Source organism: Prionailurus bengalensis, chromosome C1, assembly GCF_016509475.1.
Source record: "Prionailurus bengalensis isolate Pbe53 chromosome C1, Fcat_Pben_1.1_paternal_pri, whole genome shotgun sequence".
NCBI lineage: Eukaryota > Metazoa > Chordata > Mammalia > Carnivora > Felidae > Prionailurus > Prionailurus bengalensis.
In genome coordinates this window covers 144,857,999-144,875,673 of record NC_057345.1, presented here as the reverse complement: position 1 = coordinate 144,875,673, position 17,675 = coordinate 144,857,999, and the positions used below count along the sequence as shown (strand labels likewise).

The following is a 17,675-nucleotide window of genomic DNA, read 5'->3' as shown; positions in this document are numbered from 1 at the left end:
TCATTTTATTCAATTATATTTTTCTTTGATCATATTTAAATCTTATTTCTCTTCACCATATTTTTAGATTCATTTTTCACTCATCTCATTTCCTCTCCATAGTCGTCTCCTTTTTTTTTAACTTCTAAAAATCACCTAACCAGGAATTTTCACTTCAATTTGAAATCGGCTCTGTGGGATATATCATCAGATGTTTCTTCCATTCTTTCCCCAACTTTCCAGTTCTTGTCTTCCTCTTCTGTGGAGATGACACCATCTCCCCTGGCTATCCCAAAGTTCCCCCATCATCTCCACTTGCCATTTTACAGAAACTCCTTTTCTCTTATTCCAGGCCTGACTGTATATTCTCAGTTCCTTCTTCAAACCAAACCAAAATGGTAATTTTAACACCTAAGAAAGACTGTGTTTATAGTCATGGGCCAATCAAGTGCGAGTACTGAGATGCTGAAATAACAGCACAGGTATCACAACAATAAATATTTGTACCAAAGAGGCAGAAATACATAAAGTGTTGGGGTGTTTTGTTTTATTTCTTTTTCTCTAAACTTCATCACAATATAGTATGGTTAGGAGTATTACACAGACTTTGATTTAAGTCCTCACATACACCACCGTTTCATTTGGAGATACTGCAGAGATTAATTTGCCCAGGCTAACCCCAGTTGTTCCCATGTTTACAAAATGGCAATAAGAACAATACCCGCTTGTAAGTTCATGGTAAAGTTACGTACATAGAATGAGAATCAGAGGAAATGGGACACAGTAACTAATCAGTACATGTTAGCTATCACTATTATTGTGATCGATATTATGAACAAAATAATTTCTTAATACAACTCAAAAAGAGAGAAGCATTTAAGATTTATTCAAATAGAAGCTATTTATTTCTCTCATTTGGCAACGTGAAGTACCTATATGCTTCCAACCCTTTGCTAGATGCGGGACAACTTACTTCACTGAGCTTATCATACAGCAATTCCAGATAAAATCAAAGACCTGTTCAAGATTAAGATTTCTGGGGCCAGCGCCACTGTTAAGAGTATTGATGCCTTGACTCACTTCCAGTGGCCTGCCTCACGGCCCACGGGCTTTGCTGTTGCCCCACAGAACTGCTTCCATTACAGTCCTTCACCAAATGAAGCCAGTGTCCACAACACTGGCTCCTCATATCACTCAGGCCTGTGCCAAAGACGTAAAATTTGGTGTGAATGCCCAAGCTTCAAGGTGTAGACCTTTTACCAGATGTTGTAGCCATTGCTGTGGGGCCAAAGGGAAGAACAGTGATTACTGAACAGAGTTGGGGAAATCCCAGAGTAAAAAAAGATGGTGTGACTGTTGCAAAGTCCATTGATTTAAAAGGTAAATATAAAAATACTGGTGCTAAATTTGTTCAGGATTTTGCCGATAACACAATTGAAGAGGCTGGAGGTGGCACTACTGCTGCTAGTGTCCTGGCACGCTCTATTGCCAAAGAAGTCTTCGAGAAGATTAGCAAAGGTGCTAATCCTATGGAAATCAGGAGAGGTGTCATGTCAGCTGTTAATGCTGTAATTGCTAAACTAAGAAGCAGTCTAAATCCGTGAATACCCCTGAAGAAATTGCTCAGATTGCTATGATTTCTGCAAATGGAGACAAAGGAATTGGCAACATCGTTTCTGATGCAATGAAAAGGTTTGGAAGAAAGGGTGTCATTATAGTAATGGATGGAAAAACACTAAAGGATGAATTAGAAATTACTGAAGGCATGAAGTTTGATCGAGGTTATATTTCTCTAAACTTTGTTAGTACATAAAAAGGCCAGAAATGTAAATTCTAAGATGCCTATGTTGTATTGAGCAAAAAGAAAATTTCCAATGTTCAGTCCATCGTACCTGCTCTTGAAATTGCCAACGCTCATCATAAGCCTTTGGTCATAAGATGCTGAAGAAGTTAATGGAGAAGCTCTGAGGATACTGGTTTTGAATAAGCTAAAAGTCGGTCTTCAGGTTGTAGCAAGTCAAAGTTTCAGGTTTTGGTGACAATAGAAAGAACCAGCTTAAAGATGTGGCTGTTGCTACTGATGGTGCAGTGTTGGGAGAAGAAGGATTGCCTCTAAATCTTAAAGATGTTCATCCTCACAACTTAGGAAAATTAGGAGAGGTCATCATGACGAAAGATGACAAGGCTCACAATAAAAAACGTATTCAAGAAATCACTGAGCAGTTAGATAGCACAACTAGTGAATATGAAAGGGAAGAACTGAGTGAATATCTGACAAAACTCTCAGATGGAGCAGGTGTGCTGAAGGTTGGTGAGACAAATGATGTTGAAGCGAGTGGAAAGAAGGAATTACAGATGCCCTCAATGCTACACGAGCTGCTGTTGAAGAAGGCACTGTTCTGGGAGAGGGTTGTGCCCTGCTTCAGTGCATTCCAGCCTTGCATTCCATAACTCCAGCTAACGAAGATCAGAAAATTGGTACAGACATTATTAAGGGAATACTCAAAATTCCCGCAATGACCATTTCTGAAAATGCAGGTGTTGAAGGACCATTGATAGTTGCAAAAACTACGCAAAAGTTCCTCAGAAGTTGGTTATAATGCTATGCATGGAGATTTTGTGAATATGGTTGAAAAAGGAATCGCTGATCCAACTATGGTTGTTAAAACTGCTTTACTGAAGGCTGCTGTGGTGGCCTCTCAGTTCACTCACTACAGCAGAAGTTGTGGTCACCGGAATTCCTAAAGAGAAGGACCCTGGAATGGGCAGAATGGGTGGAAGGGGAGGTAGTGTGGGAGGTGGCATGTTCTAATTCCTAGAATAGTGCGTTACCATTATGAATGAACTGTGAGAGGGCACTCAAGGCAGAGGTCCTCAACAATAACTTCAAAAAAGTCAGATGAAGGAAATGACTGGAGAAAAGGCTCGCTGTTATTTAAGAAAATCACTATAACCATCAGTTACTGGTTTCAGTTGACAACAATGTAATGGTTTACCGCAGTCATTGTCCATGCTTCTGGATAATTTATTTTGCATTTTTGAATAAAAAGACATTTGTACATTCCCGAAAACTGAGTGTCAGAGCTATGTACCAATGCACCGCTTTCAACTTAAATCACTGAGGCATTTTTACTACCATTCTGTTAAAAGCAGGATTTTGGTGCTTGCCATCACCCCATCACCAGATGAAAAGTTAAGAAACAGCCTTTCTGTAGAGAGTAAGAATAATTGTGTACAAAGTAGAGAAATATCCAATTATGTGACAACTTTTCTGTAAAAAAAATATTTAAAGTTTTAAAAGAAAGTACTGATTTTATTTTTATTTTGTTCTTTATGCATTTCATCACTTTTTTTATACTTTGAAAAACTAAGTTTACTATAAAAAAAATACGAGTATGCATAAATTTGCTGGTAGACTGATGATCCAAAGGCTCCTGCGGGACACACAGGTGAAGCCGCCAAGGCAGGTGAGTATAAGAAACGAATTTCAGGAGAGGGAAAGCTGGGGAGTCAGCAAACCAGCGTTAACTAAAGCCATGGAAGTTGGACAAATGTGTTCAGTGAGAGTGTGAGTGTGAGGGGAAGAAAAAAGAGGGTGCCACAAAGAACCTTATAGAGTACCAATTTAAAAGAGAGGTAAGCCCACAGGTAAGAATGGGCAAGGGCTATCCGGGGAAGAAAGAAAAACAAAAACAAAAACAGGAGCACACAACATGGTAAATTCCAACAGAAAGAATGTTTTAAAAGAGAGGAAGTGATCAATGGTACAAACTTATGCCAAGAGATCAAAAACATATGTTCTCTAGACAGCCCCAGAACTAATTTTTGTGGCCTTAGAAAGAACAATTTCAGACAAACAGAAAAAGCAAGTGCCCGGTATGTTCTGGCGTGAGTGGAGGATGCAGATTTAAGACTGAGAATATACGTATTCTGGGAAACGTCTAGCTATGAGTAGAGACAAGAGTTCCAGGGTAGGTGAAAGTGGAATAAAGGGAGGATTTGTGCACGGATGCAGGTTTGTTTATAAGGGGAACGATCCTTTGACATGTCTAATGCCAATGGGAAGAAATCAGGAAATCAGGGGAGAGGAAGAAGGCTAAAGATGCAGAAGAAAGAAAATACTTCTTTGAGTCAGGGCTTTTAGAACATACACAGGTACAAGATTCAGAACATGAGTGAAGGCTTTGGCTTAAAGAGGAAGAAGCATCACAAGGGAAGAATGAAAGAATGTGTGGGTAGTGGTAAATTAGCAGGAGCTTCCTGGCTCACGGAGGCTGTTTTCCCTGTATGTCAGCAGTTAAGAAAGAAGAAAGGAGAGTAGAGCATAGTAAAGTAGAAAAGCTTTTATATAAAACTGAGGAGAATGGGGGAGCCTGGGTGGCTCAGGTGGTTAAGTGTCCGACTTCAGTTCAGGTCACGATCTCAGGGTTTGTGAGTTCCAGCCCCCTGTTGGGCTCTGTGCTGACAGCTCTGAGCCCGGAGCCTGCTTCGGATTCTGTGTCTCCCTCTCTCTCTGACCCTCCACCACTCGCGCTCTCTCTGTCTCTCTCTCTCAAAAATAAATAAACTTTAAAAAAGAGAACTGTGGAAAATGGAAGACAAATTTCTAGAAAAATACATAAAAGTTGCATCTCAGAGTGGAGGGCTCAGCTGAGGTCATCATCCCAGATTTTTGCCCCATCTCCTTGGTGGGCAGCACCTCCTCTGACGCCCTCCCAGAGGACTTCCGCACGCCTCCCTCGCTCTTCCTTTTTACTTTTACCTTCCAAGAAGAGGATTAACTCCAGGTGGTGAGGATTTCATGTTGCATTTTCCATCTTTTTTAAAGAAAGTATATCAATTTAAAAGTGAGATTGTTTTAAGCATGACCAAATCAGATATAATACTGTCTGATTCAAATCTCAATGAACTTTTAGTCAGCATGGCTTGAATGTGCTGAAAATGACTTAATGATGATGCATCTTACCAAACCTTTGCACTCATACCTGTAGACACAGCGAGGGAGGAAAACACAGTGAAGGAAGTAGAAACCCCAAGAATTTCACTCTAAACTAGCTGCATGTTGCTAGGAAAAATATTGCTTGTGGTCATGACCAATATGTATAAATGTTCAAGTGGCACTCTTTATTTTTCTGTCTCCCTCCTCCCTTCCTCTCCTTCAGCTGGACCCTTCTGTTTCCAAGATACCTTCTAGTCTGAGTCTTTGCTGCTCAATTGGGTGTCTCCAGTACTGACTGAGGTTGCCTGGCAACATGACCAATAGAACATTCACCAGCCTGTGTGGCAGCTCTATTTTTTGGTTCGCAGGTGGGGGATTTGGATAGAACTGTATGAGGTTTCCACTTTGCAATTCTGTTTGATTTCAGTGAGCATCTAATGAAGTTTATTACTTACAATATCATTATTATACTTTATTGCATTATTCAGCATTGTACAGAGGTTTTTATTTGTCATCATAATTGTTAATACTTCCAGCAAATTTATAAGATTGGAACTGTGCTTCAAAATACTTAATTACTTTTTGGAAGCTTATTAGCATAAAGACAAAATTTTTTTTAAATATTAAAAACCAAAAGGTTATTGACAGGGAGAGAAGTACGGGGAACTATCTTGGTCTGGGTAGTAGTAACACAAGTGTATAGCTATGTAAAAAGTACAGATATATCAATCTGTATACTTAATATTAGTGCACTTTGCACACTTTAATATACATACGGCATTTTTTGAGAGTTTTAAAAAGTAGTGACAAGATGAATAAATATACATATGCATATAGAAACAGAGGCTATATAAGCTTGATACATTTTAGTTTGGGAATAAAAATAATCTCCAGGCTTTTATCACGGAACATAGTATCTTCTTAAAGACTGGGCATCGCTACTGCATTTAATCACTTTAACAATAGAGACTATTTGGCCATATGGCAACCATGCTTTAACTAATAACTTGCTATTTATAGAAAAGGAGCTTTAACTGTCAATTCAGATGGGCAAATTGAGGAGAGCAGACAGCACTAATAGCCACACACTGCAAAAGATTTGCTATTTGCTTCAGCCACACTGGAACGAAGCAAAATGCCTCAGATACAAAGATCACATCCAGAAATTTATCTCAAGAAGACACTTCATGCACAAAGTCATAGATATGCCTTGCTAGTCTGGTTTCTGAAGTGTCTAAGACCAATAACATCCTACAACGTAATGTGTACAGAAAAATAGATTTGCAAAATGTAACATAAAGTTTAAAAGAGAGGTCTGGGGCACCTGGGTGGCTCAGTCAGCCGAGCATCAGACTCTTGATTTTGTCTCAGGTCATGATCTCACACTTTCCTGGGTTGGGGTCCTGTGTTAGGCTCTGTGCTGGTAGCAGGGAACCTGCTTGAGATTCTTTCCCTCTCTCTCTGCCTCTCCCCTGCTCACACTCTCTGGTTCTCTCTCAAAAGAAATAAATAAACTTAACAAAATAATGAAAAGTCAAATAAAACAGAGGTCCTTAGTCACTTCATTTCCTTGCATTTTATTTATAACATTTTATTGTACAATCTCCATGTTACAGAATGTGGGCATTTTTCTGTTCTTTACCCACTGGACTTTCTAAAGAGCTTAACATTGAGGGGCCTCCTGGATGGCTCAGTTGGTTAAGCCTCGAACTTCAGCTCAGGTCATGATTTCATGGTTCATGGGTTTGAGCCCCTCATTGGGCTCAGTGCTGACAGCTGGAGCCTGGAGCCTGCTTCAGATTCTGTGTCTCCCTCTCTGCCCTTCCCCTGCTCATGCTATCGCTCTCGCTCTCTCTCTCTCTCTCAAAAATAAATAAACATAAAAAAATTTTTTAAAGAGTTTAGCATTAAAATTATGCAATTTTTCAAAGTACTTTCACACTGTTCTTGTTTCATTTGACCCTCATCATGCCCTTAATATATATTGCCCACTTTATAAATGAGCAATCTAAGGCACAGAGAATTTAAGTGACTTTCCCAAAGTGACACACTTTCTCTAAGCAAGCAATCTCCACAACCAGAACTGGAAGCCAGTTTTCTAAATACAACACCATGTTGTTGTTCAATTAATACCTATTTTTCATTTCAGAACTGGCAAAACGTCACAACAAAGCCAGTTCCTATAAAAATTCAACTTCGATTCGAGTAATTAAGTCTTTATCATTTTATTTGATGATCTTTAGGATGTTTCTTTTGACAAGAGGCTATGTCTGGGGCAAGGAGAACTGCATAGAATCATGGTGCTTTAAAGCTGTCACATAGGTGGTGGAGGTCAGTTCAGCTACCTAACTGCTTTGTCAGCTGACAAAACTGATGTCCAGAGGGTTAGAATGACTTTCACAAGTTTCATAACTTTTAATGGTAGAATTCAAACTGGAAGTCATCTTATCTGTCTCTTGGTTCGACATTACATAAAGTGCTGCTATCAGAAACCTAAATTTTGAACAATATTTCACTATGGTTCAAAGCATAAAAATGATATATTTAAAGGGTAGAAATGGAGACTCTCAATCCCATCTAAAAGATAAAGCTTCATCCAAGAAAAACAAGGTAAATTGCCTTCCTGCCCTATCAATCAGTATTAGGCTTGGATAAACTCTGTCCTCCCTTAAATAACTGAATCTAATGTTAATATAAGATAAGTAATATAAAACATACTATTTATTGATCCTTTCCTATGTGACAGACCCTTTGCATATATTATCATATTCTATCCTCACCAAAATGTTTCAAGATACTAATTACCATACCCCTTTACAACTGAGAAAGTAGAACAAGTTAGGATAAGAACCTTGGCTCAAGGTCACATAACTAGCAATTTGCAGAGCTGAGATCAGAACCCAGAGATCAACATCTCTGTTTTATGATAGAATCTGTGTATTTTAACCCACATCATCCTGCTTCAGAAATTAGATTACCAGAATGCATTTTGCCCATCTTCTAATTGCGAGTGAGATTGCTAAGAGCCCACCAAATAGCTATCATCGTCTCCCCTACTAGGGACATATTCAGAGCCATTGTGTGTGCAGCAAAAATACTATACACACCAGCTACTTTTGCAACAAGAGTAATGATGCTTAGGTAGAAAATATTGGGTAGAGTTTACACAGAATTTCCTTGAAGAAAGCTAAATCAGCTGGTAGCATGCCCCTTTGCTATTGCAGTATTTTTTTTTCCATTATTGCTGCATAGAATACAAATACAACTGATGGCTGTGCTCCAGTAGTCATGTTAAACCACTGGAAAACCCTTGAGGGTGAAGTCATATGACCAAGATGCTAGAACAGGACTACAGAAGGAGACTAGATTCTCTAATGAACAAGGTACCACAATCCCAGCTCCACAATGCCAGTGGCCAGAGTTCCTTTTGCAGGAAAAAACTTGAACTTCACCTTATTTAAAACAATGAAATCTTGTTACACATAATCCGTTGAGCTTCAATTGCTCACAAAACAGTGATAGCAACAACTCACTTTTGTGTGGAAATGCTACTGAAGATAGCATTAATTTGAGATTTCTGGCTCCAGTAATTGCCGACTAAGTAATGTAAAGGAAAAAACTTATCTTGCTTTGGAACACTTGAAAAGTTGAGTTAAAATGTATGTGAAAAAAATGCAGTTTTGCTTCTAATACTTTGAAAGTCGAAAGCCACCAGAGAATATTGCTCTTACCCTAACAGTAAGAAAAGGCCAGATAATCTACAAAATAATAACTTTTCTTGAGCTCATAAGAGAGCTGGAGTTGCAAGGCAAAGAGATTAACCAAATTTCAAAGGGTAACAGTCATTCTGAGGAGAGACAGGACATATGAGCCTTTTCACCTTTGATAGAACATGAGAGGAACAGGTGCTCATTATGAAAGAAGGTAAGAAGAAAATAGCTAAAATTGTAACAAATACTTGAAGGCCAGAATGGGTCACCAGAACAATATAGACACCCTGGGATCACCCAGACACAAAGGAATATGCATTCATGTGTAAGCATTTTTTTTTTTCAGACGTCTACCAGCTGCTTAGCAGAAAGACTGAGGTCAAGGCAGGAGACCAGAAAAAGCACTTTGGTGTCACAAAAACACAAAATCTTTTGTGATTCCCCAGACCCTTCTCTAATGCAAAGCAAAACTTAGCCTTTTAGGACACAAAGCAGAGATCTGCTACCACTGGGGGAAGAACAGGAACCTCTTCCACCAAAGAACCCCACAGAGACAAGTAAAAGTTTGGGCGGGCAGCATGGGAGGAATGGGCAGGAATGCGGAAAGAGCCATTCTCCCAAGTTCCAGATGCGCAAGGCATGTCTAAGGTTAAGACTGGAGGAAAGGAACCCAGGACCCTCCTGCACCCACCAGGAGCACTATTCTTGGTAACAAGCAATAGCGCTCTGCCACTTGGGAGTACAAGGGTGCAACAAGAACTTTGCTATGGAAGCATGGGACACATCCTAAAAGAGGGAAGGGTAGAGAACAAACAAAAAACCCTCTGGCACTCTAGGTCCCACAGTAAGCCCAAGAAAGCAGCAGCTCTGCTTCTGGAACGTGACATCTGTGAAAAAAACAACCAATCAAGATAAATCATCAGATTAACAAAGTAAAAACAGAAAAATTGGGTGCCTGGGTGGCTCAGTCGGTTGAGCATCCGACTTCGGCTCAGGTCATGATCTTCCAGTCTGTGGGTTAGAGCCCCATGTGGGGCTCTGTGCTGACAGTTCTCGGAGCTTGGATCCTACGTCAGATTCTGTATCTCTTTCTCTTTCTGCCCCTCCCTGGCTCATGCTCTGTTTCTCTGTCTCTCAAAAATAAATAAACATTAAAAAAATTTTAAATCATCTGATAATCTCAATAGATACAAAGGAAGCATTTGATAAAATTCAAAACCCAGTTATGATTAAAAATCCCAGCAAAACAAGAGAAAAATAAATTTCTCTATCTAATGTATGATATTTATCAAAAATTAGTACAGTAAATAGCAATCTTAACAGTAAATTGGTGACAGTATTGCCTTTGACTCGGGAATAAGAGCAGAAATGTCCACTCTTCCCACTTCTTTCATTCAGCATTGCTCTGGACATTGCAGCCAATTGAATAAAATATGAAAAAGAAAAGTATAAAGCTTGAAAAGTATTAAATAATATTATCTGTGATCAGAGAAAACATAGCTCTTTATATAGAAAATCCAAAAGAACCTATTTAAAATATTAGAATTAATAAGTGAGTTTATGATCTGCTGCAGGCAAGCTCAATATTTAAAACAAAACTCTATTAAAGGAACAAAAAGAAAATAAAATTTTAAAATTAGATAATATATAAGAATATCTGACTGCATAAAACATCTAGGACAAATTAACTACAAAGTATAAGACATATATGATTGAGACAAATTAAAAAGACCTAAACAAATGAAGTATATATACTGATTTAAAAAGTCAATCAGATTTAAAAAGTCAATATTTTAAGCATACTAATTTAATGTTCACAGATTTAAAAAGTCAATATTTTAAGCATACTAATTCTTTAAAAATATACTTAACGATAGATTGAATGCAATTCCAACTAAAATCCCAACAATTATTTTGTGTGTCAAACTTGACAGAGTAATTCTAAAATTTGTATGAAATAAGGCAATGTTTAATTCCAGATTCCTGGAATAAAAACATAGTGAGGGAACTTGTTTTAATAGATAATACAAATAATTTAAAAATTACAATAGTTAAAATAGTGGCTTAATTAGAAAGAAGAAATTAAGAGCCCAAATAAAAGTAATAGTAGGCCCCCAAAACACAGACATATACAGCACTCAATTTATGATAAAGAGGGCATTTGAGAGCAGTGGGCAAAGAGAGGAATTTTCAGCATGATTCTGTAACAACTGGATATCCAGCTGGAATAAAAAATAGGACTTGACTTCTACCTCAAACCAGCCACAAAAATAAATTTAAAGGAAATGATCTAAATGTAAAGAGGCAAAAATATGATTATAATTAAAATTAGAAACTTTTCCTCATCAAAAACTCCATTAAGAAATTGAGAAAGTTGGGGCATCTGGGTGGCTCAACCTGTTAGGCACCCAACTCTTAATTTCAATTCAGGTTGTAATCTCACAATTCATGAGAACTGTCAGCACAGAGCCTGCTTGGGATTCTCTCCCTCCCTCTCTCCCTCCCTCCTTCTCTCTCTCTCTCTCCTTCTCTCTCTCTCTCTCTCTCTCTCTCTCTCTCTCCCTGCCCCCCCCCAAATAAATAAATTAACTTTAAATAAAAGAAAAAAGACATTGAAAAAGCAAGTCACAGAGAAGAAAAGGTATTTGCAATATGTAATTAAAAGGGGACTCAATTCAAATACAATTAACTTCTGCATATTAACAATAAAAAAATCAACGCACTAGAAAAGTAGGCAAGACACTTGAACAGGCAATTTACAGACAATAATATCTATATGGCAATTAAACTGCATAACAAAACCACATTTTCAATAGGGAAATGTAAACTCTGTTCTCATCAGAATGGCTACAACTAAAAAGACTATACCAAGCATGGATACAGATGAAACAAAGGGAACTCTCATACACTACTGACTACAATGTAATTAGTGTAACTACTTTGAAAAACTGTTTAACAGTATCTACTAAAATTTAAAAGTTGTATTCGATATAACTGAGCAATTTCATTACTAACAGTAATGCATGGATATGTACAGCAAAACATATTTAAAAGAATGTTCATAGCAGAACTATTTATAATTGCCCAAACCCAGAAATAGCTCAAATGTCCATCAACAATACATGGATAAATACTCTGTAGTATTTTTCTACAATGGCACACTACCTAGCAATGAAAATTAATGAATCACACAAAAACATTAATGAAACTTAGATATATAAATTCAGGAATGCATGTTGTATGACTTACATATATAGATTTAAAAAATCAAGCTAAACTAACATTTTGTATTTAGGGATGCACGATAAAATGTTAAAACTGCAATGGACAAGCAAGGAAGTGATTACGAAAGTCATGAAAAAGTTATCCTTATGGAATTGATGGAAGAGGAGTAATGTTTAGAGGCAAAACAACAGGATTTTTGAGATGCAGAAAATATTCTATTTCTTTTTTTGTAAGTTTATTTGTTTATTTTGAGAGAGAGAGAGAGAGAGAGAGAGAGAGAGAGAACATCTGTGAGCAGGGGAGGGGCAGAGAGAGAGGGAGGGAGAGAATCCAAAGCAGGCTCCATGCTGTCAGTGCACAGCCTGAAAAAGAGGCTCCATCTCACAAATGGTGAGATCATGATCTGAGTTGAAATCAAGATTCAGACACTTAACTGACTGAGCCCCCTGGGTGTTCCAGAAAATGTTCTATTTCTTGATCTGCACAATGAAGTTACATGGGTCTTTGCTTGTAAAGTTCATTGTTTTGTGCTCATAATGCATAAAAATTCACAGTAAACACATGGAAAATGTCAATAATTCTGGAATTAAATCTTATAAATTTAAAATTATGATAAATGAGATAGAGTTCCATGAACATAAGTAACATATACTGACAATTTACTATGTGTCAGGGACCACTGTAAGTGCTTTATCTTTCTTTTTTGTTTTTAAATTTTTTAAGTTTATTTATTTATTTTGAGAGACACAGTGATGGCACTAGTAGGAGATGGCCAGAGGCGGGGGGGGGGGGGGAGGGAGGGAGGGAGGGAGAGAGAGAGAGAGAGAGAGAGAGAGAGAGAGAGAGAGAATCCCAAGCAATCTCTGTGCTGCCATCACAGAGCCCAATGCGGGGCTTGAACCCATGAACCATGAGATCATGACCTGAGCCAAAACCAAGAGCCAGACACTTAACCGACTGAGCCACCCAAGGGTCCCTGTAGGTGCTTTACCTTATTTAACTTTCACAATTATTCAGAAAACATACTACTTCTCCTATCACATTTCAAAGGTGAAGAAACTGAGGCCAGAGAGCTTACATACTTGACACACAAAAAGTCACACAGCTAAAGTCACGTAGCTAAAATCTCACATTACAAAAGTCACATGGCTAAAGACGCCTCACTCTGGGGTCTGAACCCATGCAATGGTATGGTTCTGGAGGCCAGGCTTTTAAGCAGCATATTATGCTACTTCTCCAATATAGGAAAAGAGAGATACTCTCTATGTTGGGTGTTAGTTTTTTTTCCTTGTCAAAATTATTGTTTAGTATGATGGTAAACTAACTCTAAAATATTGGTCTTTCATGCACCCAAGATATTTAATCTTTAATTTAGCACTCTATCCTTGTTTCAGTTTAAGCTCTGCTAAGGAAGGAAGACAAATCATATTAAGATGACATATTTACTATTCTAATTTATAATTGAGCAATATCATAAATTACACTGTTCCTGTTGCCCAGCATAGGAATGAATGTATCTAAGAGATTCATCACTAACCATAAGGGATACTTCTCCCTAAAAGTCAGAAGATGTTTCTCCCTACCCCAAAGACTTAACTGAAGAAGGGGCAAACCCTGAAGAAAAACAAAATAAAGCAAAACAAAATAAAACAAAATAAACAAACAAAAAAACAACTATTTATCTGACTATTGGTAATGTCATTTTCCAGTTCATTCAACCTGGAAATCTCAGTTATTTTTTTACAGAAATGATGTGCAGTGGCTACAGATTCTGGAGCTTGACTTAACATGTTCAAGTGTCACCTTGGCTATTTTCTAGCTATTTAACCAACAACAATTTACTTAGCTAAATTCTGCCTCAGTTTTCTCTTGTGCAAAATGGGGAAGACATCAGTATCTACCTCTCAGAGTCGTCTGATATAAAATTAAATGACAAATATAAGTTATTTAAAACAGAGTCTGTTACACAGCAAATACTACACAAGGGGTTCTGGTTATTATTACTCCCTGTCCCCATCTCCTTCAAAGCCTCACCTCCATCTAGTCCTTGTCTCCATTCCCACTGCTGCTACCTCAGGTCTTACCCTCCACTCTTATTCTTATACTGCTCTATTTTCCTAAAATTTGTTATCTTATCTACAAGTCTTCCAACTGGAGTCCATTGTGAAGACACCACCAGGCTAGTATTCAAATAGAAATTTTTGTTCACATGATTGGCCTTCCCAAAATATTCATTGTTTTTTTTTTCTATTGCCTACCAATTAAATTCAAAGTTCTAAATGTGTTTATCACTAGTTCCTACAGCCTAGCCCCAGCCTTAATTTTCCAGTGTTATCTGTTTTGAGACCAACACAGGAAACTTATCCTGCTGCCTAATTAATGTCAAGTACGCCACCTCAATTCTAAGCTCTCTTATGCCATTTCCTTGACTTCTCAGTGAACATTTTCCACCTGCACCAAGATCTAGTGCAATAGCAACCTCCATGATGAAATCTTGAGCAAATGCTGTTCAGAATTAAACCTTTCTTAAGTCTCCTCTAATGCTTTATTCTTTTTCACATATAGGGACTTGTTTTTTATTATTTCTCAAATTATTTAAATGGCTTTATTAATTCGATTACTTTAGGCCATTCTCCTGACACCATATCCTAATACCACATCCTTCGTTTATGCCTGTGCCTATGTTATTTCCTTAAATTGAACACAGAATTTTCTTGAGTCATTTTTGTCTTTCCCTCTTACTTGCTGCTCTAGTACTAAACCAGCATGGTTTCTCATATTAGCGGAGCATGCAATTAATATCTATTGAATGAAGTGAAATATTATCACTAAATGTAATCACTAGCTTTGTTTTTCAGAGACCAAACACGAAAATTGAAAGGAGAAGCATTCTGTAAGTCCTTTATTCTCAAAACCAACAGTAGTGTGAGGACACAGAGTGACCTATTCTCTCTTAGGGCAATAATATTTTAAATACCAGTAAGTTCGAAAATATCCCTCAGGTAAAATGTTGCTGGCAGTTTGTTTCAAGAAGTTATGTGCAAAAGGACTGGGATCAGTGGATGATTGAAATGGAAAAAGATGAAGATCATCAAAGAGATGGAAAGGGAAAGTATCAGTGTGGTCAGTGTGGTGTCGTAAGCACGTCCCTCAGTGAGGACACACTTTACGAGGACAAATAGGGAGGGCGATAATTAAGTCTAGCTAAACTCTTCCATTCCATTGCATGAAATGACAGGAGAACTGCAGGAAAACAGTGTGGTTAGGCATTTCAAATTCTGAGGAGAAGCATAAGATACGGTCTCTGCCTTAGAGAGGGAACTTTTTCACTTTTTAAGTTTTCTTTACACAAGCAGCATTTTTTAAAGGCGATTTGTTTCAGATTGCCAAGTGGTCCTATTAGCAATATGTAACAGCGAGAAACTTAGCATGTCTGATTTCATACTGCTATTTCCTTTGCTGCTGTGATGTATAGTTTAGTAATTCTGCTTAGCCCTGTATGTAGGCACATTACAGCTAAGATCTGCAGACACCACTCTTTACCCAAAACCTACTTCACCCAGAAGATAAGGAAGTACAGAAATGATTATTCTATGATTAAGACTTACAGGAATGGCATGACCAGATCCCTGTACACAAAGATGAACTGAGCAAGGACAAAGAAGTTACATGACCTTTCTTGGATTTCTACAGATATTAGTCACCTTTTGACTCCAACTCCTTTCTACCATCCCCTTTTGCTAATGTACAAGCAGCTCAAATTCTATGCTGAGGGAAGGTGCTTCTCTGGGATGGTAGTCTGCCATTTCCTCAGTTTGCTGTCTTTCTGAATAAAGTCGCTTTCCTTGCCCGAACCCCTTGCCTCTTGACTTACTGCCTGTCCTGTGGGAGCAGAATAAGCTTGGGCTGGGTTACAAATGAAAGGCAATTATCATTTATTTTAGTTGAAGTTCAATAATCAACTACTTATATACTAAAGAATTCTTATGTATGATCTGAGGTTTGGGAGCAGTGTTTTTATGCAAATAAAAGAAAGTTACATCAACCACAAATTTTCAGTCCTTAACACTCAGGTGAAAAGTATAAAGAAACAGGACTTTAGAACTGGATCAGCCTCAAAGCTTCATTGCCATGAATGATAGATTGAAACTTCCTATTGTGCATTTTCCTCAAACAAAACAATGGGGACAATAGCATACCTACTTCATCATATTATTGCTTAGATTAAATGAGATATTGAATGCAAAGTACATGGGATAGAGTAAATACTTAATAAATTTTGTTTCCTTGTCCACATGGCTTCAATGTCCATAAATTGTTTCATAAAGCATCAGATGAGATTATGACCTCAAGTTAACTGACCATCATTTCAACTATTTTCTTTACTTTATATCTGTAAGTTTGTCCTGTCTCTTTCAAAATAAGCATTTCAGACTCTGGAAACACTTCACACTGCCTCTTCTTTTCTACAAAAAGCACACACATTTCAGCCTAGATATACAAACAACACACAATAGGATATATATGTGTGCTGATTTTATATACTGTATATTTACATGGTGATTACCTAAATGGTTTGTTTCTTCACTAAAAGTTAAAAGATGTCTACATTTATAAAGAAGGCTGGGGGCGCCTGGGTGGCTCTGACGGTTGAGCATCCGACTTTGGCTCAGGTCATGATCTCGCGGTCCGTGAGTTCGAGCCCCGCGTCAGGCTCTGTGCTGACCGCTCAGATCCTGGAGCCTGTTTCAGATTCTGTGTCTCCCTCTCTCTGACCCTCCCCTGTTCATGCTCTGTCTCTCTCTGTCTCAAAAATAAACATAAAAAAAATTAAAAAAAAAAGAAGGCTGAACTTTAGTTTCTTTTGGCACATGTCAATCAACAGTATTCACTGAGTACTTTTGTGGTGTAGTTTATGTAACGTTAGGATGCTTATTAACAAATATATTTAAATTGAATTATCAACTTACTTTGTACCTAGAATTGTGCTATACTTTGCATGTGTTAACACACTACAAATTAAGTAGTTCCTAATATTACATCCATTTTATTTTTTTATATTAAATGTAATTTATTGTCAAATTGTTTTCCATACAACACCCAGTGCTCATCCCAACAGCTGCCCTCCTCAATGCCCATCACCCACTTTCCCTGTCATCCCACCCCCATCAACCCTCAGTTTGTTCTCAGTATTGAACAGTCTCTTATGGTTTGCTTCCATCCCTTTCTGTAACTTTTTCCCCCTTCCCCTTCCCCATGGTCTTCTGTTAAGTTTCTCAGAATCCACATGAGTGAAAACATATGGTATCTGTCTTTCTCTGCCTGACTTATTTTACTTAGCATAATACCCTCCAGTTCCATCTAATCTTACATCCATTTTAAAGAAACATTAAGTATTTTTTTGAGAGAGAGGGAAAGAGCAAGCAAGGGAGAGAGGTGTGTGGGGGGGAGAGAGAGAGAGAGAGAGCAGAGCCAGACATGGGGTTCAATCCAACAAACCTGGGATCATGACCTGAGCCAAAATTGAGAGTCGGACCCTCAAATGATTATGCCACCCGTGTGCCCCAAGACATTAAGTAATTTGTTCAGTCATACAGCTAATAAGTGATAAATCCAGTATTTAAAGCCAGGTGGTCTGAATTCCTAAACATACTCTAGACTACTTTTTTAAAGTAGTTATATTGGGAGACAACATAAAAACATCAATGCTACCATTATTGTTTCTACATTTTTTGGAAATTCTACTTTAGAACTGTCTTCCTAAACATCTCACTTCATCAAACAAGGAACGCAAGCATGTAAAATCTAGGAGTCTGATTCTG

The 17,675-nt window shown here is 37.9% G+C and overlaps 1 protein-coding gene and 1 pseudogene across 3 annotated transcripts in view; one reads left to right on the top strand and one right to left on the bottom strand.

Moving 5' to 3' along the window:
- Positions 1–17,675, bottom strand: part of GALNT13 (polypeptide N-acetylgalactosaminyltransferase 13) — a 550,480-nt gene that overhangs the window by 493,868 nt on the left and 38,937 nt on the right. The window lies entirely within an intron of this gene.
- Positions 682–3,062, top strand: LOC122479482 (annotated as a pseudogene).